General features: G+C 47.2%; 1 protein-coding gene across 1 annotated transcript in view; it reads right to left on the reverse strand.

The window, feature by feature from the left end:
* The window catches only part of LOC135056945 (uncharacterized), a 904,883-nt gene that overhangs the window by 501,000 nt on the left and 377,819 nt on the right, over nucleotides 1–26,064 (reverse strand). The gene's annotated exons all lie outside the window — the stretch shown is intronic.

Consider the following 26,064-nt stretch of genomic DNA (forward strand, 5'->3'; position numbering starts at 1 on the left):
GTATATACATGTGGGCATTATACACAGGTGCAGCGGTATACACATGTGGGCACTATACACAGGTGCAGCAGTATATACATGTGGGCATTATACACAGGTACAGCGGTATATACATGTGGGCATTATACACAGGAGCAGCGGTATATACATGTGGGCATTATACACAGGTACAGCGGTATATACATGTGGGCATTATACACAGGCGCAGCGGTATATACATGTGGGCATTATACACAGGCGCAGCGGTATATACATGTGGGCATTATACACAGGCGCAGCAGTATATACATGTGTGTATTATACACAGGTGCAGCAGTATATACATGTGGGCATTACACACAGGCGCAGCGCTATATACATGTGGGCATTATACACAGGCGCATCGGTATATACATGTGGGCATTATACACAGGCGCAGCGGTATATACATGTGGGAATTATACACAGACGCAGCGGTATATACATGTGGGCATTATACACAGGCGCAGCGGTATATACCATGTGGCCATTATACACAGGCGCAGCGGTATATACATGTGGGCATTATACATTATACACAGGCACAACGGTATATACATGTGGGCATTATACACAGGAGCAGCGGTATATACATGTGGGCATTATACACAGGCGCAGCGGTATATACATGTGGGCATTATACACAGGCGCAGCGGTATATACATGTGGGCATTATACACAGGTGCAGCGGTATATACATGTGGGCACTATACACAGGCGCAGCGGTATATACATGTGGGCATTATACACAGGTGCAGCGGTATATACATGTGGGCATTATACACAGGCGCAGCGGTATATACATGTGGGCATTATACATAGGCGCAGGGGTATATACATGTGGGCATTATACACAGGAGCAGCAGTATATACATGTGGGCATTATACACAGGCGCAGCGGTATATACCATGTGGGCATTATACACAGGTGCAGAAGTATATACATGTGGGCATTATACATAGGAGCAGCAGTATATACATGTGGGCATTATACACAGGCGCAGCGGTATATACCATGTGGGCATTATACACAGGAGCAGCAGTATATACATGTGGGCATTATACACAGGCGCAGCGGTATATACCATGTGGGAATTATACACAGGCGCAGGGGTATATACATGTGGGCATTATACATTATACACAGGTGCAGCAGTATATACATTATACACAGGCGCAGCGGTATATACCATGTGGGAATTATACACAGGCGCAGGGGTATATACATGTGGGCATTATACACAGGAGCAGCGGTATATACATGTGGGCATTATACACAGGAGCAGCAGTATATACATGTGGGCATTATACACAGGTGCAGCGGTCTATACATGTGGGCATTATACACAGGTACAGCGGTATATACATGTGGGCATTATACACAGGTGCAGCGGTCTATACATGTGGGCATTATACACAGGTACAGCGGTATATACATGTGGGCACTATACACAGGCGCAGCGGTATATACATGTGGGCATTATACACAGGTACAGCGGTATATACATGTGGGCACTATACACAGGCGCAGCGGTATATACATGTGGGCACTATACACAGGCGCAGCGGTATATACATGTGGGCACTATACACAGGCGCAGCGGTATATACATGTGGGCATTATACACAGGCGCAGCGGTATATACATGTGGGCATTATACACAGGCGCAGCGGTATATACATGTGGGCATTATACACAGGTGCAGCGGTATATACATGTGGGCATTATACACAGGTGCAGCGGTATATACATGTGGGCATTATACACAGGTGCAGCGGTATATACATGTGGGCATTATACACAGGTGCAGCGGTATATACATGTGGGCATTATACACAGGTGCAGCGGTATATACATGTGGGCATTATACACAGGCGCAGGGGTATATACATGTGGGCATTATACACAGGTGCAGGGGTATATACATGTGGGCATTATACACAGGCGCAGCGGTATATACATGTGGGCACTATACACAGGCGCAGCGGTATATACATGTGGGCACTATACACAGGCGCAGCGGTATATACATGTGGGCATTATACACAGGCGCAGCGGTATATACATGTGGGCATTATACACAGGTGCAGCGGTATATACATGTGGGCATTATACACAGGTACAGCGGTATATACATGTGGGCATTATACACAGGTACAGCGGTATATACATGTGGGCATTATACACAGGTACAGCGGTATATACATGTGGGCATTATACACAGGCGCAGGGGTATATACATGTGGGCATTATACACAGGCGCAGGGGTATATACATGTGGGCATTATACACAGGCGCAGCGGTATATACATGTGGGCATTATACACAGGCGCAGCGGTATATACATGTGGGCATTATACACAGGCGCAGCGGTATATACATGTGGGCATTATACACAGGTACAGCGGTATATACATGTGGGCATTATACACAGGCGCAGCGGTATATACATGTGGGCACTATACACAGGTACAGCGGTATATACATGTGGGCATTATACACAGGTACCGCGGTATATACATGTGGGCATTATACACAGGCGCAGGGGTATATACATGTGGGCATTATACACAGGTACAGCGGTATATACATGTGGGCATTATACACAGGCGCAGCGGTATATACATGTGGGCATTATACACAGGTGCAGAAGTATATACATGTGGGCATTATACACAGGAGCAGCAGTATATACATGTGGGCATTATACACAGGCGCAGCAGTATATACCATGTGGGCATTATACACAGGAGCAGCAGTATATACATGTGGGCATTATACACAGGCGCAGCGGTATATACCATGTGGGAATTATACACAGGCGCAGGGGTATATACATGTGGGCATTATACATTATACACAGGTGCAGCAGTATATACATTATACACAGGCGCAGCGGTATATACCATGTGGGAATTATACACAGGCGCAGGGGTATATACATGTGGGCATTATACACAGGAGCAGCGGTATATACATGTGGGCATTATACACAGATGCAGCGGTATATACATGTGGGCATTATACACAGGAGCAGCAGTATATACATGTGGGCATTATACACAGGTGCAGCGGTCTATACATGTGGGCATTATACACAGGTACAGCGGTATATACATGTGGGCATTATACACAGGTGCAGCGGTCTATACATGTGGGCATTATACACAGGTACAGCGGTATATACATGTGGGCACTATACACAGGCGCAGCGGTATATACATGTGGGCACTATACACAGGTACAGCGGTATATACATGTGGGCACTATACACAGGCGCAGCGGTATATACATGTGGGCATTATACACAGGCGCAGCGGTATATACATGTGGGCACTATACACAGGCGCAGCGGTATATACATGTGGGCATTATACACAGGCGCAGCGGTATATACATGTGGGCATTATACACAGGCGCAGGGGTATATACATGTGGGCACTATACACAGGCGCAGCGGTATATACATGTGGGCATTATACACAGGTACAGCAGTATATACATGTGGGCATTATACACAGGAGCAGCGGTATATACATGTGGGCACTATACACAGGCGCAGCGGTATATACATGTGGGCATTATACACAGGCGCAGCGGTATATACATGTGGGCATTATACACAGGTACAGCGGTATATACATGTGGGCATTATACACAGGCGCAGCGGTATATACATGTGGGCATTATACACAGGCGCAGCGGTATATACATGTGGGCATTATACACAGGCGCAGCGGTATATACATGTGGGCATTATACACAGGTACAGCGGTATATACATGTGGGCATTATACACAGGTGCAGCGGTATATACACGTGGGCACTATACACAGGCGCAGCGGTATATACACGTAGACATTATACACAGGTGCAGCGCTATATACATGTGGGCATTATACACAGGCGCAGCGGTATATACATGTGGACATTATACACAGGTACAGCGGTATACACATGTGGGCATTATACACAGGCGCAGCGGTATATACATGTGGGCATTATACACAGGCGCAGCGGTATATACATGTGGACATTATACACAGGCGCAGCGCTATATACATGTGGGCATTATACACAGGTGCAGCGGTATATACATGTGGGCATTATACACAGGTGCAGCGGTATATACATGTGGGCATTATACACAGGTACAGCGGTATATACATGTGGGCATTATACACAGGTACAGCGGTATATACATGTGGGCATTATACACAGGTACAGCGGTATATACATGTGGGCATTATACACAGGCGCAGGGGTATATACATGTGGGCATTATACACAGGTACAGCGGTATATACATGTGGGCATTATACACAGGCGCAGCGGTATATACATGTGGGCATTATACACAGGCGCAGGGGTATATACATGTGGGCATTATACACAGGCGCAGCGGTATATACATGTGGGCATTATACACAGGCGCAGCGGTATATACATGTGGGCATTATACACAGGCGCAGCGGTATATACATGTGGGCACTATACACAGGCGCAGCGGTATATACATGTGGGCATTATACACAGGCGCAGCGGTATATACATGTGGGCATTATACACAGGTACAGCAGTATATACATGTGGGCATTATACATAGGCACAGCGGTATATACATGTGGGCACTATACACAGGCGCAGGGGTATATACATGTGGGCATTATACACAGGTACAGCGGTATATACATGTGGGCATTATACACAGGCGCAGCGGTATATACATGTGGGCATTATACACAGGTACAGCAGTATATACATGTGGGCATTATACACAGGTACAGCGGTATATACATGTGGGCATTATACACAGGCGCAGCGGTATATACATGTGGGCATTATACACAGGCGCAGCGGTATATACATGTGGGCATTATACACAGGCGCAGCGGTATATACATGTGGGCACTATACACAGGCGCAGCGGTATATACATGTGGGCATTATACACAGGCGCAGCGGTATATACATGTGGGCATTATACACAGGTACAGCGGTATATACATGTGGGCATTATACACAGGCGCAGCGGTATATACATGTGGGCATTATACACAGGCGCAGGGGTATATACATGTGGGCATTATACACAGGAGCAGTGGTATATACATGTGGGCATTATACACAGGCGCAGCGGTATATACATGTGGGCATTATACACAGGCGCAGGGGTATATACATGTGGGCATTATACACAGGCGCAGCGGTATATACATGTGGGCATTATACACAGGCGCAGCGGTATATACATGTGGGCATTATACACAGGCGCAGCGGTATATACATGTGGGCATTATACACAGGTACAGCGGTATATACATGTGGGCATTATACACAGGCGCAGCGGTATATACATGTGGGCACTATACACAGGTACAGCGGTATATACATGTGGGCATTATACACAGGTACCGCGGTATATACATGTGGGCATTATACACAGGCGCAGGGGTATATACATGTGGGCATTATACACAGGTACAGCGGTATATACATGTGGGCATTATACACAGGCGCAGCGGTATATACATGTGGGCATTATACACAGGTGCAGAAGTATATACATGTGGGCATTATACACAGGAGCAGCAGTATATACATGTGGGCATTATACACAGGCGCAGCAGTATATACCATGTGGGCATTATACACAGGAGCAGCAGTATATACATGTGGGCATTATACACAGGCGCAGCGGTATATACCATGTGGGAATTATACACAGGCGCAGGGGTATATACATGTGGGCATTATACATTATACACAGGTGCAGCAGTATATACATTATACACAGGCGCAGCGGTATATACCATGTGGGAATTATACACAGGCGCAGGGGTATATACATGTGGGCATTATACACAGGAGCAGCGGTATATACATGTGGGCATTATACACAGGCGCAGCGGTATATACATGTGGGCATTATACACAGGCGCAGGGGTATATACATGTGGGCATTATACACAGGAGCAGCGGTATATACATGTGGGCATTATACACAGGAGCAGCAGTATATACATGTGGGCATTATACACAGGCGCAGCGGTATATACCATGTGGGCATTATACACAGGTGCAGAAGTATATACATGTGGGCATTATACACAGGAGCAGCAGTATATACATGTGGGCATTATACACAGGCGCAGCAGTATATACATGTGGGCATTATACACAGGCGCAGCGGTATATACCATGTGGGAATTATACACAGGCGCAGGGGTATATACATGTGGGCATTATACACAGGTGCAGCAGTATATACATTATACACAGGCGCAGCGGTATATACCATGTGGGAATTATACACAGGCGCAGGGGTATATACATGTGGGCATTATACATTATACACAGGAGCAGCGGTATATACATGTGGGCATTATACACAGGAGCAGCGGTCTATACATGTGGGCATTATACACAGGTACAGCGGTATATACATGTGGGCATTATACACAGGCGCAGCGGTATATACATGTGGGCATTATACACAGGAGCAGCGGTATATACATGTGGGCATTATACACAGGCGCAGCGGTATATACATGTGGGCATTATACACAGGCGCAGCGGTATATACATGTGGGCATTATACACAGGTGCAGCGGTATATACATGTGGGCACTATACACAGGCGCAGCGGTATATACATGTGGGCATTATACACAGGTGCAGCGGTCTATACATGTGGGCATTATACACAGGTGCAGCGGTATATACATGTGAGTATTATACACAGGCGCAGCAGTATATACCATGTGGGCATTATACACAGGTACAGCAGTATATACATGTGGGCATTATACACAGGAGCAGCAGTATATACCATGTGGGCATTATACACAGGAGCAGCAGTATATACATGTGGGCATTATACACAGGAGCAGCAGTATATACATGTGGGCATTATACACAGGCGCAGCGGTATATACCATGTGGGAATTATACACAGGCGCAGGGGTATATACATGTGGGCATTATACACAGGTGCAGCAGTATATACATTATACACAGGCGCAGCGGTATATACCATGTGGGAATTATACACAGGCGCAGGGGTATATACATGTGGGCATTATACATTATACACAGGAGCAGCGGTATATACATGTGGGCATTATACACAGGAGCAGCGGTCTATACATGTGGGCATTATACACAGGTACAGCGGTATATACATGTGGGCATTATACACAGGCGCAGCGGTATATACATGTGGGCATTATACACAGGAGCAGCGGTATATACATGTGGGCATTATACACAGGCGCAGCGGTATATACATGTGGGCATTATACACAGGCGCAGCGGTATATACATGTGGGCATTATACACAGGTGCAGCGGTATATACATGTGGGCACTATACACAGGCGCAGCGGTATATACATGTGGGCATTATACACAGGTGCAGCGGTCTATACATGTGGGCATTATACACAGGTGCAGCGGTATATACATGTGGGCACTATACACAGGCGCAGCGGTATATACATGTGGGCACTATACACAGGTACAGCGGTATATACATGTGGGCACTATACACAGGCGCAGCGGTATATACATGTGGGCATTATACACAGGCGCAGCGGTATATACATGTGGGCACTATACACAGGCGCAGCGGTATATACATGTGGGCATTATACACAGGCGCAGCGGTATATACATGTGGGCATTATACACAGGCGCAGGGGTATATACATGTGGGCACTATACACAGGCGCAGCGGTATATACATGTGGGCATTATACACAGGTACAGCGGTATATACATGTGGGCATTATACACAGGAGCAGCGGTATATACATGTGGGCACTATACACAGGCGCAGCGGTATATACATGTGGGCATTATACACAGGCGCAGCGGTATATACATGTGGGCATTATACACAGGCGCAGCGGTATATACATGTGGGCATTATACACAGGTACAGCGGTATATACATGTGGGCATTATACACAGGCGCAGCGGTATATACATGTGGGCATTATACACAGGCGCAGCGGTATATACATGTGGGCATTATACACAGGCGCAGCGGTATATACATGTGGGCATTATACACAGGCGCAGCGGTATATACATGTGGGCATTATACACAGGCGCAGCGCTATATACATGTGGGCATTATACACAGGCGCAGCGGTATATACATGTGGACATTATACACAGGTACAGCGGTATACACATGTGGGCATTATACACAGGCGCAGCGGTATATACATGTGGACATTATACACAGGCGCAGCGCTATATACATGTGGGCATTATACACAGGCGCAGCGGTATATACATGTGGGTATTATACACAGGCGCAGCGGTATATACATGTGGGTATTATACACAGGTGCAGCGGTATACATGTGGGCAATATACACAGGTGCAGCGGTATATACATGTGGGCATTATACACAGGTACAGCGGTATATACATGTGGGCATTATACACAGGTACAGCGGTATATACATGTGGGCATTATACACAGGTACAGCGGTATATACATGTGGGCATTATACACAGGTACAGCGGTATATACATGTGGGCATTATACACAGGTACAGCGGTATATACATGTGGGCATTATACACAGGCGCAGCGGTATATACATGTGGGCATTATACACAGGAGCAGCGGTATATACATGTGGGCATTATACACAGGCGCAGCGGTATATACATGTGGGCATTATACACAGGCGCAGCGGTATATACATGTGGGCATTATACACAGGTGCAGCGGTATATACATGTGGGCACTATACACAGGCGCAGCGGTATATACATGTGGGCATTATACACAGGTGCAGCGGTCTATACATGTGGGCATTATACACAGGTGCAGCGGTATATACATGTGAGTATTATACACAGGCGCAGCAGTATATACCATGTGGGCATTATACACAGGTACAGCAGTATATACATGTGGGCATTATACACAGGAGCAGCAGTATATACCATGTGGGCATTATACACAGGAGCAGCAGTATATACATGTGGGCATTATACACAGGAGCAGCAGTATATACATGTGGGCATTATACACAGGCGCAGCGGTATATACCATGTGGGAATTATACACAGGCGCAGGGGTATATACATGTGGGCATTATACACAGGTGCAGCAGTATATACATTATACACAGGCGCAGCGGTATATACCATGTGGGAATTATACACAGGCGCAGGGGTATATACATGTGGGCATTATACATTATACACAGGAGCAGCGGTATATACATGTGGGCATTATACACAGGAGCAGCGGTCTATACATGTGGGCATTATACACAGGTACAGCGGTATATACATGTGGGCATTATACACAGGCGCAGCGGTATATACATGTGGGCATTATACACAGGAGCAGCGGTATATACATGTGGGCATTATACACAGGCGCAGCGGTATATACATGTGGGCATTATACACAGGCGCAGCGGTATATACATGTGGGCACTATACACAGGTGCAGCGGTATATACATGTGGGCACTATACACAGGCGCAGCGGTATATACATGTGGGCATTATACACAGGTGCAGCGGTCTATACATGTGGGCATTATACACAGGTGCAGCGGTATATACATGTGGGCACTATACACAGGCGCAGCGGTATATACATGTGGGCACTATACACAGGTACAGCGGTATATACATGTGGGCACTATACACAGGCGCAGCGGTATATACATGTGGGCATTATACACAGGCGCAGCGGTATATACATGTGGGCACTATACACAGGCGCAGCGGTATATACATGTGGGCATTATACACAGGCGCAGCGGTATATACATGTGGGCATTATACACAGGCGCAGGGGTATATACATGTGGGCACTATACACAGGCGCAGCGGTATATACATGTGGGCATTATACACAGGTACAGCGGTATATACATGTGGGCATTATACACAGGAGCAGCGGTATATACATGTGGGCACTATACACAGGCGCAGCGGTATATACATGTGGGCATTATACACAGGCGCAGCGGTATATACATGTGGGCATTATACACAGGCGCAGCGGTATATACATGTGGGCATTATACACAGGTACAGCGGTATATACATGTGGGCATTATACACAGGCGCAGCGGTATATACATGTGGGCATTATACACAGGCGCAGCGGTATATACATGTGGGCATTATACACAGGCGCAGCGGTATATACATGTGGGCATTATACACAGGCGCAGCGGTATATACATGTGGGCATTATACACAGGCGCAGCGCTATATACATGTGGGCATTATACACAGGCGCAGCGGTATATACATGTGGACATTATACACAGGTACAGCGGTATACACATGTGGGCATTATACACAGGCGCAGCGGTATATACATGTGGACATTATACACAGGCGCAGCGCTATATACATGTGGGCATTATACACAGGCGCAGCGGTATATACATGTGGGTATTATACACAGGCGCAGCGGTATATACATGTGGGTATTATACACAGGTGCAGCGGTATACATGTGGGCAATATACACAGGTGCAGCGGTATATACATGTGGGCATTATACACAGGTACAGCGGTATATACATGTGGGCATTATACACAGGTACAGCGGTATATACATGTGGGCATTATACACAGGTACAGCGGTATATACATGTGGGCATTATACACAGGTACAGCGGTATATACATGTGGGCATTATACACAGGTGCAGCGGTATATACATGTGGGCATTATACACAGGCGCAGGGGTATATACATGTGGGCATTATACACAGGTACAGCGGTATATACATGTGGGCATTATACACAGGCGCAGCGGTATATACATGTGGGCATTATACACAGGCGCAGGGGTATATACATGTGGGCATTATACACAGGCGCAGCGGTATATACATGTGGGCATTATACACAGGCGCAGCGGTATATACATGTGGGCATTATACACAGGCGCAGCGGTATATACATGTGGGCACTATACACAGGCGCAGCGGTATATACATGTGGGCATTATACACAGGCGCAGCGGTATATACATGTGGGCATTATACACAGGTACAGCAGTATATACATGTGGGCATTATACACAGGCACAGCGGTATATACATGTGGGCACTATACACAGGCGCAGGGGTATATACATGTGGGCATTATACACAGGTACAGCGGTATATACATGTGGGCATTATACACAGGCGCAGCGGTATATACATGTGGGCATTATACACAGGCGCAGGGGTATATACATGTGGGCATTATACACAGGAGCAGCAGTATATACATGTGGGCATTATACACAGGCGCAGCGGTATATACCATGTGGGCATTATACACAGGTGCAGAAGTATATACATGTGGGCATTATACACAGGAGCAGCAGTATATACATGTGGGCATTATACACAGGCGCAGCAGTATATACCATGTGGGCATTATACACAGGAGCAGCAGTATATACATGTGGGCATTATACACAGGCGCAGCGGTATATACCATGTGGGAATTATACACAGGCGCAGGGGTATATACATGTGGGCATTATACATTATACACAGGTGCAGCAGTATATACATTATACACAGGCGCAGCGGTATATACCATGTGGGAATTATACACAGGCGCAGGGGTATATACATGTGGGCATTATACACAGGAGCAGCAGTATATACATGTGGGCATTATACACAGGAGCAGCAGTATATACATGTGGGCATTATACACAGGTGCAGCGGTCTATACATGTGGGCATTATACACAGGTACAGCGGTATATACATGTGGGCATTATACACAGGTGCAGCGGTCTATACATGTGGGCATTATACACAGGTGCAGCGGTATATACATGTGGGCACTATACACAGGCGCAGCGGTATATACATGTGGGCACTATACACAGGTACAGCGGTATATACATGTGGGCACTATACACAGGCGCAGCGGTATATACATGTGGGCATTATACACAGGCGCAGCGGTATATACATGTGGGCACTATACACAGGCGCAGCGGTATATACATGTGGGCATTATACACAGGCGCAGCGGTATATACATGTGGGCATTATACACAGGCGCAGGGGTATATACATGTGGGCACTATACACAGGCGCAGCGGTATATACATGTGGGCATTATACACAGGCGCAGCGGTATATACATGTGGGCATTATACACAGGCGCAGCGGTATATACATGTGGGCATTATACACAGGCGCAGCGGTATATACATGTGGGCATTATACACAGGCGCAGCGGTATATACATGTGGGCATTATACACAGGCACAGCGGTATATACATGTGGGCATTATACACAGGCGCAGCGGTATATACATGTGGGCATTATACACAGGCGCAGCGGTATATACATGTGGGCACTATACACAGGCGCAGCGGTATATACATGTGGGCACTATACACAGGCGCAGCGGTATATACATGTGGGCATTATACACAGGTACAGCGGTATATACATGTGGGCATTATACACAGGCGCAGCGGTATATACATGTGGGCATTATACACAGGTACAGCGGTATATACATGTGGGCACTATACACAGGTACAGCGGTATATACATGTGGGCACTATACACAGGCGCAGCGGTATATACATGTGGGCACTATACACAGGCGCAGCGGTATATACATGTGGGCATTATACACAGGCGCAGCGGTATATACATGTGGGCATTATACACAGGCGCAGGGGTATATACATGTGGGCATTATACACAGGCGCAGCGGTATATACATGTGGGCATTATACACAGGCGCAGGGGTATATACATGTGGGCACTATACACAGGCGCAGCGGTATATACATGTGGGCATTATACACAGGTGCAGCGGTATATACATGTGGGCATTATACACAGGAGCAGCGGTATATACATGTGGGCACTATACACAGGCGCAGCGGTATATACATGTGGGCATTATACACAGGCGCAGCGGTATATACATGTGGGCATTATACACAGGCACAGCGGTATATACATGTGGGCATTATACACAGGCGCAGCGGTATATACATGTGGGCATTATACACAGGCGCAGCGGTATATACATGTGGGCATTATACACAGGCGCAGGGGTATATACATGTGGGCATTATACACAGGTACAGCGGTATATACATGTGGGCATTATACACAGGTGCAGCGGTCTATACATGTGGGCATTATACACAGGCGCAGCGGTATATACATGTGGGCATTATACACAGGCGCAGCGGTATATACATGTGGGCATTATACACAGGCGCAGCGGTATATACATGTGGGCACTATACACAGGCGCAGCGGTATATACATGTGGGCATTATACACAGGCGCAGCGGTATATACATGTGGGCATTATACACAGGTACAGCGGTATATACATGTGGGCATTATACACAGGAGCAGCGGTATATACATGTGGGCACTATACACAGGCGCAGCGGTATATACATGTGGGCATTATACACAGGCGCAGCGGTATATACATGTGGGCATTATACACAGGTACAGCGGTATATACATGTGGGCATTATACACAGGCGCAGCGGTATATACATGTGGGCATTATACACAGGCGCAGCGGTATATACATGTGATCATTATACACAGGCGCAGCGGTATATACATGTGGGCATTATACACAGGCGCAGCGGTATATACATGTGGGCATTATACACAGGTACAGCGGTATATACATGTGGGCATTATACACAGGCGCAGGGGTATATACATGTGGGCATTATACACAGGCGCAGCGGTATATACATGTGGGCATTATACACAGGCGCAGCGGTATATACATGTGGGCACTATACACAGGTACAGCGGTATATACATGTGGGCATTATACACAGGTACAGCGGTATATACATGTGGGCATTATACACAGGCGCAGGGGTATATACATGTGGGCATTATACACAGGTACAGCGGTATATACATGTGGGAATTATACACAGGCGCAGCGGTATATACATGTGGGCATTATACACAGGTGCAGCGGTATATACATGTGGGCATTATACACAGGCGCAGCGGTATATACATGTGGGCATTATACACAGGTACAGCGGTATATACATGTGGGCATTATACACAGGCGCAGCGGTATATACATGTGGGCATTATACACAGGTACAGCGGTATATACATGTGGGCATTATACACAGGCGCAGCGGTATATACATGTGGGCATTATACACAGGCGCAGCGGTATATACATGTGGGCATTATACACAGGCGCAGCGGTATATACATGTGGGCATTATACACAGGTACAGCAGTATACACATGTGGGCATTATACACAGGTACAGCGGTATACACATGTGGGCATTATACACAGGCACAGCGGTATACACATGTGGGCATTATACACAGGCACAGCGGTATACACATGTGGGCATTATACACAGGCACAGCGGTATATACATGTGGGCATTATACACAGGCGCAGCGGTATATACATGTGGGCATTATACACAGGTACAGCAGTATACACATGTGGGCATTATACACAGGCACAGCGGTATACACATGTGGGCATTATACACAGGTGCAGCGGTATATACATGTGGGCATTACACACAGGTGCAGCAGTATATACATGTGGGCATTATACACAGGCGCAGCGGTATATACATGTGGGAATTATACACAGGCGCAGCGGTATATACATGTGGGCATTATACACAGGCGCAGGGGTATATACATGTGGGCATTATACACAGGCGCAGCGGTATATACATGTGGGCATTATACACAGGCGCAGCGGTATATACATGTGGGCACTATACACAGGTACAGCGGTATATACATGTGGGCATTATACACAGGTACAGCGGTATATACATGTGGGCATTATACACAGGCGCAGGGGTATATACATGTGGGCATTATACACAGGTACAGCGGTATATACATGTGGGAATTATACACAGGCGCAGCGGTATATACATGTGGGCATTATACACAGGTGCAGCGGTATATACATGTGGGCATTATACACAGGCGCAGCGGTATATACATGTGGGCATTATACACAGGTACAGCGGTATATACATGTGGGCATTATACACAGGCACAGCGGTATATACATGTGGGCATTATACACAGGCGCAGCGGTATATACATGTGGGCATTATACACAGGCGCAGCGGTATATACATGTGGGCATTATACACAGGCGCAGGGGTATATACATGTGGGCATTATACACAGGTACAGCGGTATATACATGTGGGCATTATACACAGGTGCAGCGGTCTATACATGTGGGCATTATACACAGGCGCAGCGGTATATACATGTGGGCATTATACACAGGCGCAGCGGTATATACATGTGGGCATTATACACAGGCGCAGCGGTATATACATGTGGGCACTATACACAGGCGCAGCGGTATATACATGTGGGCATTATACACAGGCGCAGCGGTATATACATGTGGGCATTATACACAGGTACAGCGGTATATACATGTGGGCATTATACACAGGAGCAGCGGTATATACATGTGGGCACTATACACAGGCGCAGCGGTATATACATGTGGGCATTATACACAGGCGCAGCGGTATATACATGTGGGCATTATACACAGGTACAGCGGTATATACATGTGGGCATTATACACAGGCGCAGCGGTATATACATGTGGGCATTATACACAGGCGCAGCGGTATATACATGTGATCATTATACACAGGCGCAGCGGTATATACATGTGGGCATTATACACAGGCGCAGCGGTATATACATGTGGGCATTATACACAGGTACAGCGGTATATACATGTGGGCATTATACACAGGCGCAGGGGTATATACATGTGGGCATTATACACAGGCGCAGCGGTATATACATGTGGGCATTATACACAGGCGCAGCGGTATATACATGTGGGCACTATACACAGGTACAGCGGTATATACATGTGGGCATTATACACAGGTACAGCGGTATATACATGTGGGCATTATACACAGGCGCAGGGGTATATACATGTGGGCATTATACACAGGTACAGCGGTATATACATGTGGGAATTATACACAGGCGCAGCGGTATATACATGTGGGCATTATACACAGGTGCAGCGGTATATACATGTGGGCATTATACACAGGCGCAGCGGTATATACATGTGGGCATTATACACAGGTACAGCGGTATATACATGTGGGCATTATACACAGGCGCAGCGGTATATACATGTGGGCATTATACACAGGTACAGCGGTATATACATGTGGGCATTATACACAGGCGCAGCGGTATATACATGTGGGCATTATACACAGGCGCAGCGGTATATACATGTGGGCATTATACACAGGCGCAGCGGTATATACATGTGGGCATTATACACAGGTACAGCAGTATACACATGTGGGCATTATACACAGGTACAGCGGTATACACATGTGGGCATTATACACAGGCACAGCGGTATACACATGTGGGCATTATACACAGGCACAGCGGTATACACATGTGGGCATTATACACAGGCACAGCGGTATATACATGTGGGCATTATACACAGGCGCAGCGGTATATACATGTGGGCATTATACACAGGTACAGCAGTATACACATGTGGGCATTATACACAGGCACAGCGGTATACACATGTGGGCATTATACACAGGTGCAGCGGTATATACATGTGGGCATTACACACAGGTGCAGCAGTATATACATGTGGGCATTATACACAGGCGCAGCGGTATATACATGTGGGAATTATACACAGGCGCAGCGGTATATACATGTGAGCATTCTACACAGATGCACAGTGTATAGCTCCTAGGCCCTGGTTCTTCTTAAAAGCCTGCAGTGTTTCCCCTGGGAGCCTCCCAGGGGAGGATGGATCCTCCTGGGGAGGAGGATGATGGAGAGTCCCAGGCTGCAAGGCCTGAGGGAGGCCCTGGGAATTCTGACATACCTATTGCAGTGGAAGCCTCAGTGCTGGAGGATTTGGACAGTACAGCATTTCCAGTGAGTGTGGGTCCGGTGATGAAACAGGATCCCCAACTGGAGACCCCCAAACCGCAGGATGCCGGCTCTCTGAGTGAGGTAACTCAGGGAGGTGATAAGGTGAATGAACTTGCCTGTGGTGGGGCGGGGGTTAGTGTTGCAGGTGGAGATGCTGAGGTTTCTGATTGCAGCCTGGAGGATTCAACATCCTCTAATGAGAAATACATGAATATGAGTCTAGAGGAATTAAGAATGGAGCAGAACCGTATATACTCTCGCATTACTTATAAAAAAAGAAGGCGTAACTGTAGCACCAGATGGGAGAGAGTTGCCCTGAAAGATGAACTTTGGGAGCTAAATGACACTTTGGCTGCAGTTAAAAAGAGGATTAAAATGTTGCACGATCAGGCTCTATTGCAAAAGGAAAAAGCACTGCTAGAGTCCACACCAGGACAAGAATGCGGATGTGATGGCAGCCCAGTCCCGCCGGGTTCTGTGGCGGCATCTGGGCTCATATTTCCAGTGGAAGACATGGAGGTGGGCAGCCAGACTGCAGAAGAAGTGGTGGATATCGTGGGTCATGATGGAGGTGAAACCTCTGGGACTGCGTCTGGTGCCGTGGATACCGAAGGGAACCCTGCGATGACGACATCCTGTGCTTTCCATGAGGGGGAGGCGTCTCTCCCAGAGAGAGTGCTGGGTGGTGGCAGTGCAGGGGGCATGGTGGCTGCCGGGTTGACGGCGGGTGCCGGAGCTCTGGTGGCTGCTACTGCTTCCTGTGGACTTGCTCCCGATGCACTTGTCTCTGAAGCTGCGGATATGGGGACGGTGCGGGCCGTGGTAGATGCTGAGGCTGGCTCTCCCTGTAAGCCAGCAGCGACTGGCTCTGGCTTAGTCGCTGTGGTGGCTGAGGGGGGCGGGGCCAAAGACGCATCATGTGTGATATCGCGAGTGACATCATTAACTGCATCAATGGGAATTCCGGAGTATGAAGCCATATTGAAAACTGGGCAAAGACTGGCCCAAGGACTGCCGGCAGTTGATAAGAGCAGCTTAACCCCTGAGGAGACTACACTGGTAGAAACAGTTTACGGAGATATGGATATGCCTGTGAGGGCTTTAGCGGCCGTAAGCTTGATCCAGGCAAACCAAACTAGGATGGCTGGTGGGGCTGGTAGTGCGGGTATAGAGGTCAGTAAGAAAGTAAATGTTCAGGCACCCAAGGGTCTCCCTGTAATCCCTCCTGTGGTTAGACCAGGATCTGGTTCATATGCCAAAACTTTGGAGGGTTCTGGTTGGGCTAGTACTGGTCCTCAGCTTGGGGTAAGTGGGGGTCAGCCTATAAAAAGGCGCAATGTGGTTCAGTTTAGATGGGTAGGGGAGGGGGAGGCTCCTTCAAAGTCGGAGTTCTTGGATATAGTATTCTCGCTTGGTTTTAGGGCCGCAGACCTTTTTGCGTGCATCCATCCGGTGAGAACTCCCGACTTTGATCTGAGCTTCCTCTCCCTGAATGGCTTGCAAGCTTTTGGCTCCCAATGGGAGAAGAACAAGACCAAGGAGCCGTATTGCCATTTTAAAACCAACACCATCACCAGGCAAGATAGGGTAAAGATTACTGTTCTGGTGCGCAATGAGTCACTACCGTCTGCGGATATCGTATATTGGTTGTCCAGGTCCTGCACAGTGTTGTCCCCGCTTGAGAAATTTGATTACACTAAGGGGGTCTGGGGTGGTGCCTATTCGACCTTTGTGAGGTTGCACCAGGTAGGGGCTGAGACTAAGCACATACCATCTGCTGCTTATATTGGCCGTGACCGGCTTCAGTGCTTCTATCCTGGGCAGCCCAGAACTTGTCACAAGTGTGGTGACTTTCGCCACCTTAGTAATGATTGTACGGTTGTTAAATGTGCTTTGTGTGGCCAGATGGGGCATGGGTCCCGTGAGTGTAATAAGGTGAAGTGCAATCTCTGCGGAGCGGATGGCCATCCCTATAGTCGGTGCCCTAAAGCATTGCATAATCATGATGCAGGGGTGGTTGAGGAGGCACTAGAAATCAGGCCCAGTCATGAGGATAACATGGTGGTTGCTTTACAGCATCAGGATATGTTGAGGAAACTAGAAGCTGGCGGGGTAGGGAAAGTACAGGTCGAAAGGGGGGAAGCATCTTTTCAGGCAGTGAGTAAAGGCAGGAGGAAGAAGCTGAAAAAGAAGGGGGTGGACGTTGTATGCTCTAATAGGTTTGACGTTTTGTCCTCTGCTGATGAGGAGGATGAGGGGGAGGTAGTCATGGTTGGGGGAAAAGAGCTAGTGTTTGTTCCGAATACTTCTAAAAGTAAAAAGCCAAAACAGGCCTCTAATCTTTCTGTTGATGGGGTGGCAGTTACGGTCAAAGCTAAACAGGAAAAGGGGGGATGTGGTAAAGTTCAGAGCAAAACCAAGCACTTAGATAGTTCTCAGGGGGATCTAGAGTGGGATCCTACAGGGACAGAGTTAAGCCAGGCCTTGGTACCGTTATTAAATAAGGTTGAGGTAGTGCAGAGTTCAGAGGGGAAGGCCCCTCAATCTCCGGGAGAGGTGATGGTGGTGGAGGAGACTCCTAGCCTTGAGGCGGGGAGCCTTAGCTATTCTCCTTTGGCGTCCTCTGGTGGGGATGATCCTGGGGGCGGTTCTTGTATTAGTGCCCCAAAAGTCCCTGATCCGGATCCTCCCCCAGACAGGGTTGCAAATGGGGAGGGGTGTGATACTAGGGAGCGTGTTGTTGTACAGGGATCTAAGGGTCTGTTCTGTGACACTGCGATCTCAGTTGTTGGTGGGGTGGAGGAGGGGGAGGTGGAAGAAATCTCTTTGTCTGATGAGGATGTTCTTCCCTTCGGGGTTACGTGTAAAAGAGTAGGATCCTCGGATGAGGATTCTAAAAGACAAGCAAAGAAAAAGTGAATGGGGTCCTACCTCTATAATCCAAGAAACATGGATCCCCAACCTATACGATGTGCCACCATTAATGTGGCTTCCGTGTTTTCTGAACGTGCTCGTTTCTTGGCCTTCGATTTTTTCAACACGGTTGATGTTGACTTTTTATTTTTGCAGGAGACCAGGGTAGGTGACTTGGCCACACTCCATCGGGCCAAGTGTCAGTGGAAGCGGGGGCCTTCCTTCTGGTCTCTTGCGGCCGAGGCGTCCAGTGGGTTGGCAGTACTTTTTACTGATATGGTAAACGTGCACAGGATTATAGATTTACAGGTAGGTAGGTGCATGGTTTTAGATGTCAACCTGACAGGACATGACCTGAGGCTAATAAACATCTATGGGCCCCATTCAAAGTGGGACAGGAAATGTCTTTTCAGGGAGATAAAACCGTTTCTTTTTACGGCCCGGCAGATTGTCTTTGGAGGTGATTTTAACACCGTCATTAGGCCAAAAGACAGAGGGGACACAAAGGCGACCCTGGGCTATGATTCTAATTTTCTAGTTAGCATGGTTAGAGAGGCTGGTCTGGTGGATGTGCACGTTCGCCATTTCCCAGACCTCACAGGTTTCACCTATCATTGTGGTAGTCGTAGGTCTAGGATAGATAGGTTTTTTGTTAAGGAGTCCTCGAAAACTTTGCCTCCTGAGACAAAGCCAGTAGAGTTCTCCGATCACGTTTTTCTGTGTGTTGCTTTGAACGTCTCAGAAACCCCTCAGAAAGGGCGGGGCCTTTGGCGTTTGAATTCCGAGCTCCTAAAGGAGGAGGGAGTTAGACAGTCCTTTAGAGACTTTCTTCAACTACAGGAAACGCTTCTGGAGGCTGGTTGGAGTAGGTCTGAGTGGTGGGAGGAGTGTAAAAAGAGGACTCGAAGGCTTTTTCAAAGGCTGGTAGCCAGGAAAAACTTGACAAAAAGATGTATCTACCAGAGCCTGAGAAAGAAACTGGATTTCTTGATCTCTGAGCGTGGAGATAGTGGGGAAATCTCCCGGGTGAAGGCTCAGATGAAGGAATATCAGTACGATCGCCTGGCTTCTTTGAGTCTGGAGAGGGATTATGGAAAATACCACTCGCCTGATCCCTACCAGAGTTGCAGAAAATCAGTTGATTTGAGGGAGGTCAGGGGCCTGTTTGATGACCAGGGTACTCTTCATGAAGACAGGGAGGGTATTTTGGGAGTCATCAGGTCCTATTACTCCAGCCTTTTGTCTGAGCAGCCACTCATCAGAGAGAGGATGGATCAGTTTCTGAGGGAGACACCTGGACTTGAGCAACTTGATCCTTCTTTTGACTCTTTGGGCAGTGATGTGACAGTGGAGGAGGTCAAGAGAGCCATAGACGGTTTGTCTATAAAAAAATCTCCGGGCACAGATGGGTTAACATCTGAATTTTTTAAAGCTTTTTCAGACATATTGGCTCCTCATCTCATGGAGGTATTTAATGAAAGCCTGGGTAAGGGATCACTCCCTCCCTCTATGAGATCCTCTGCTCTCATATTATTGTCTAAAGGTAGGGACCCGGTGCGTGTTGAGAACTGGCGCCCCATCGCTCTTCTCAATACAGACAGAAAGATTCTGGCAAAGGTACTTTTTAATCGGCTGATGGAAGTTTCCGGGCTGTTACTTTCTCCGTCTCAGCATTGCACTGTAAAAGGCCGAAGCACCTTTAGTGCTGTCCTTGGCATCCGGGAGGCTGTGGAGCAATGTCGTGCTGAAAAATGGGGCAAGTATTTGCTGGCATTGGATCAGTCCAAGGCTTTTGACCGAGTTAATCATCAGTACCTGTGGGCTGTGCTGGAGAGGTATGGTCTTCCAGCGAGGGTGGTAGATTGGCTACGTGTCATTTACAATCAGGCTGAGAGCTTCCCACTTGTCAATGGCTGGGTAGGCCCTGCTTTTGCGGTCGACTCGGGTGTCCATCAGGGGTGTCCCCTGAGCCCCCTTCTATATGTATTTGCAATTGATCCTTTTGTGCGGAGGATTGAGAGCGGTGCTGTGGCAGGGGTTCAGCTGGGCCCTGGGTTGCCGCTGAGGGTGGTGGCCTACGCAGACGATGTTACTGTGGTCCTGTCATCTGTGGCAGAGGCACGTGGCATGGAACATCTTATCTGTGAGTACTCTGAGGCTTCGTGCTCCAGAATCAATCAGGATAAGTGAAGCTTTCTGGATGGGGGAGGAAGGTGATGAATTTACCCTTCCGGATAGCCTCCCCCGCGCCAGTCCAGAGATAAAAATTTTAGGTATCAAATTTGGCCGTGGTGATTATGCCACTCAGAATTGGGAGAAGAGGCTGGAAGATGCTACCAGGAAGGTGCAGTCCTGGAGAAGGTGGCAACTTTCTCTCAGGGAGAGGGTTGACTTATGCAAAACCTATCTGATTCCGCTTTTTCTGTATGTCAGTTATGTGTGCTTCTTGCCACAGTCTTTGTGGACCAAGATGAATTCTTTATTCTTCCTGATGTTATGGGGGAATAGAATGAATCTGGTTAAGAGAGGGATCACCTACAGATCGAGGGAACAGGGGGGGCTGAGTATGGTCAACCCTGTGGTGTTTTTTGCTACAACGTTTTTAAAACTGAATCTAGGGAGTTTGTTTCTAGGAACTCCCCCTCGATGGGTAGAGAGTTTTAGGGCCTGGGTGTTTCCCTTCCTCAGGTTATGGATGGATGGTGGCCAAGTAAAAACCTTTCGAGTCCGGCATGGCTACCTCCCGATCTACGTTATACTGTGCTTGAAGATGACGAGGCTTTGGGGGCTGGAGGTGGGTGAAGTCAAAAACTTCTCTAGAAGGGAGTTGGAGAGAAGAATTTTGCAGACTCACTTTTATGCTCCGCTGTCGTTAAGGGACTGCCCAGACAGTGTCTGCTCAGATGGGTTGTCTTTGATTAATTCTCAAAGAATCCCACTGAAGTTCAGAGATATTGCCTGGCTTTCTTTCCAAGGGAGGCTTTATGTGCGGGGTAACCTCAAGTGTCGAAGTGCCAATGATCGTGGCTGCCCACGTGAGGAATGTCTAGGGGAGGTGGAGACAATGGACCATTTCCTCCTTGAGTGTCCCTTCAATATAAAGGTTTACAGAGCGGTATCAAGGGCCTTACGCATCCCGTGACTTTCGGGGCTTAGTTACCCTGAGTGGGTTTATGGGGCGTTCAAAGGGTATAGAAGGTTTGATTTAACCACAATTTTTATAGTTAGTTTAGCAGTTAGGTTTCACACATGGGGTGCACGGTGTCAGGTTTCCCTCAGAGCAAAGGTCCTCCCCTGTGAGGAGGTGGTGGGAAATATTCTGCACGAGGTTAAGAGGATGATGGATATGGATAGGAAGAGGTTGGATGCTGTCGGGTGGTCCAGGCTCTGGCGCCACCTGAAACCCCCTTGAGTGGGTAGCAGAAGTCCTTTTCTTGTTCATCTTATGGCTTCCTATCCTTCACCTTCCCGTAGATTTTCTTTTTTCTGTTTTTTCATTAAAGCGGTTTGCATGTGACTAAAAGACTTCATTCATCTTTTCATTGCTTATGGTTATGAGATGTGTTGTTCGAATACAGTAGGTTGTTTTTTGCTTAGATGTTAAGCAATTTTGACATTGCGTATAGTTATACAAGCTTTGTTGCTTTTTGGTTTGGATTATTGGGCAACATTGTATATTGTATGTCCTATTTTTATGAGTTTTACCATATTTATGTAATGTATGTTGCAATTTTTTCTTAATAAAAGATAGCAGTATATACATGTGGGCATTATACACAGGTACAGTGGTATATACATGTGGGCATTATACACAGGCGCAGGGGTATACACATGTGGGCATTATACACAGGTACAGCGGTATACACATGTGGGCATTATACACAGGTACAGCAGTATATACATGTGGGCATTATACACAGGTACAGCGGTATACACATGTGGGCATTATACACAGGTACAGTGGTATATACATGTGGGCATTATACACAGGCGCAGGGGTATACACATGTGGGCATTATACACAGGTACAGCGGTATACACATGTGGGCATTATACACAGGTACAGCAGTATATACATGTGGGCATTATACACAGGTACAGCGCTATATACATGTGGGCATTATACACAGGTACAGCGCTATATACATGTGGGCATTATACACAGGCGCATCGGTATATACATGTGGGCATTATACACAGGTACAGCGGTATACACATGTGGGCATTATACACAGGTACAGCGCTATATACATGTGGGCATTATACACAGGCGCATCGGTATATACATGTGGGCATTATACACAGGTAAAGCGGTATACACATGTGGGCATTATACACAGGTACAGCGGTATATACATGTGGGAATTATACAAAGGCGCAGCGGTATATACATGTGGGCATTATACACAGGCGCAGCGGTATATACATGTGGGCATTATACACAGGTACAGCGGTATATACATGTGGGCATTATACACAGGAGCAGCAGTATATACATGTGGGCATTATACACAGGCGCAGGGGTATATACATGTGGGCATTATACACAGGCGCAGCGGTATATACATGTGGGCATTATACACAGGTACAGCGGTATATACATGTGGGCATTATACACAGGTGCAGCGGTATATACATGTGGGCATTATACACAGGCGCAGCGGTATATACATGTGGGCATTATACACAGGCACAGCGGTATACACATGTGGGCATTATACACAGGTACAGCGGTATACACATGTGGGCATTATACACAGGCGCAGGGGTATATACATGTGGGCATTATACACAGGTACAGCGGTATATACATGTGAGCATTATACACAGGCGCATCGGTATATACATGTGGGCACTATACACAGGTACAGCGGTATATACATGTGGGCATTATACACAGGAGCAGCAGTATATACATGTGGGCATTATACACAGGTGCAGCGGTATACATGTGGGCAATATACACAGGCGCAGCGGTATATACATGTGGGCATTATACACAGGAGCAGCAGTATATACATGTGGGCATTATACACAGGTGCAGCGGTATATACATGTGGGCATTATACACAGGTACAGCGGTATATACATGTGGGCATTATACACAGGAGCAGCAGTATATACATGTGGGCATTATACACAGGCGCAGCGGTATATACATGTGGGCATTATACACAGGAGCAGCAGTATATACATGTGGGCATTATACACAGGTGCAGCGGTATATACATGTGGGCATTATACACAGGTGCAGCGGTATATACATGTGGGCATTATACACAGGTACAGCGGTATATACATGTGGGCATTATACACAGGTACAGCGGTATATACATGTGGGCATTATACACAGGTACAGCGGTATATACATGTGGGCATTATACACAGGAGCAGCGGTATATACATGTGGGCATTATACACAGGTACAGCGGTATATACATGTGGGCATTATACACAGGCGCAGCGGTATATACATGTGGGCATTATACACAGGAGCAGTGGTATATACATGTGGGCATTATACACAGGTACAGCGGTATATACATGTGGGCATTACACACAGGAGCAGCGGTATATACATGTGGGCATTATACACAGGAGCAGTGGTATATACATGTGGGCATTATACACAGGTACAGCGGTATATACATGTGGGCATTATACACAGGCACAGCGGTATACACATGTGGGCATTATACACAGGCGCAGCGGTATATACATGTGGGCATTATACACAGGAGCAGTGGTATATACATGTGGGCATTATACACAGGTACAGCGGTATATACATGTGGGCATTATACACAGGTACAGCGGTATATACATGTGGGCATTATACACAGGAGCAGCGGTATATACATGTGGGCATTATACACAGGAGCAGTGGTATATACATGTGGGCATTACACACAGGAGCAGCGGTATATACATGTGGGCATTATACACAGGTGCAGCGGTATATACATGTGGGCATTATACACAGGAGCAGCGGTATATACATGTGGGCATTATACACAGGCGCAGCGGTATACACATGTGGGCATTATACACAGGTGCAGCGGTATATACATGTGGGCATTATACACAGGTACAGCGGTATATACATGTGGGCATTACACACAGGAGCAGC

The sequence above is a fragment of the Pseudophryne corroboree genome, chromosome 3 (assembly GCF_028390025.1).
Source record: "Pseudophryne corroboree isolate aPseCor3 chromosome 3, aPseCor3.hap2, whole genome shotgun sequence".
NCBI classification, from domain to species: domain Eukaryota; kingdom Metazoa; phylum Chordata; class Amphibia; order Anura; family Myobatrachidae; genus Pseudophryne; species Pseudophryne corroboree.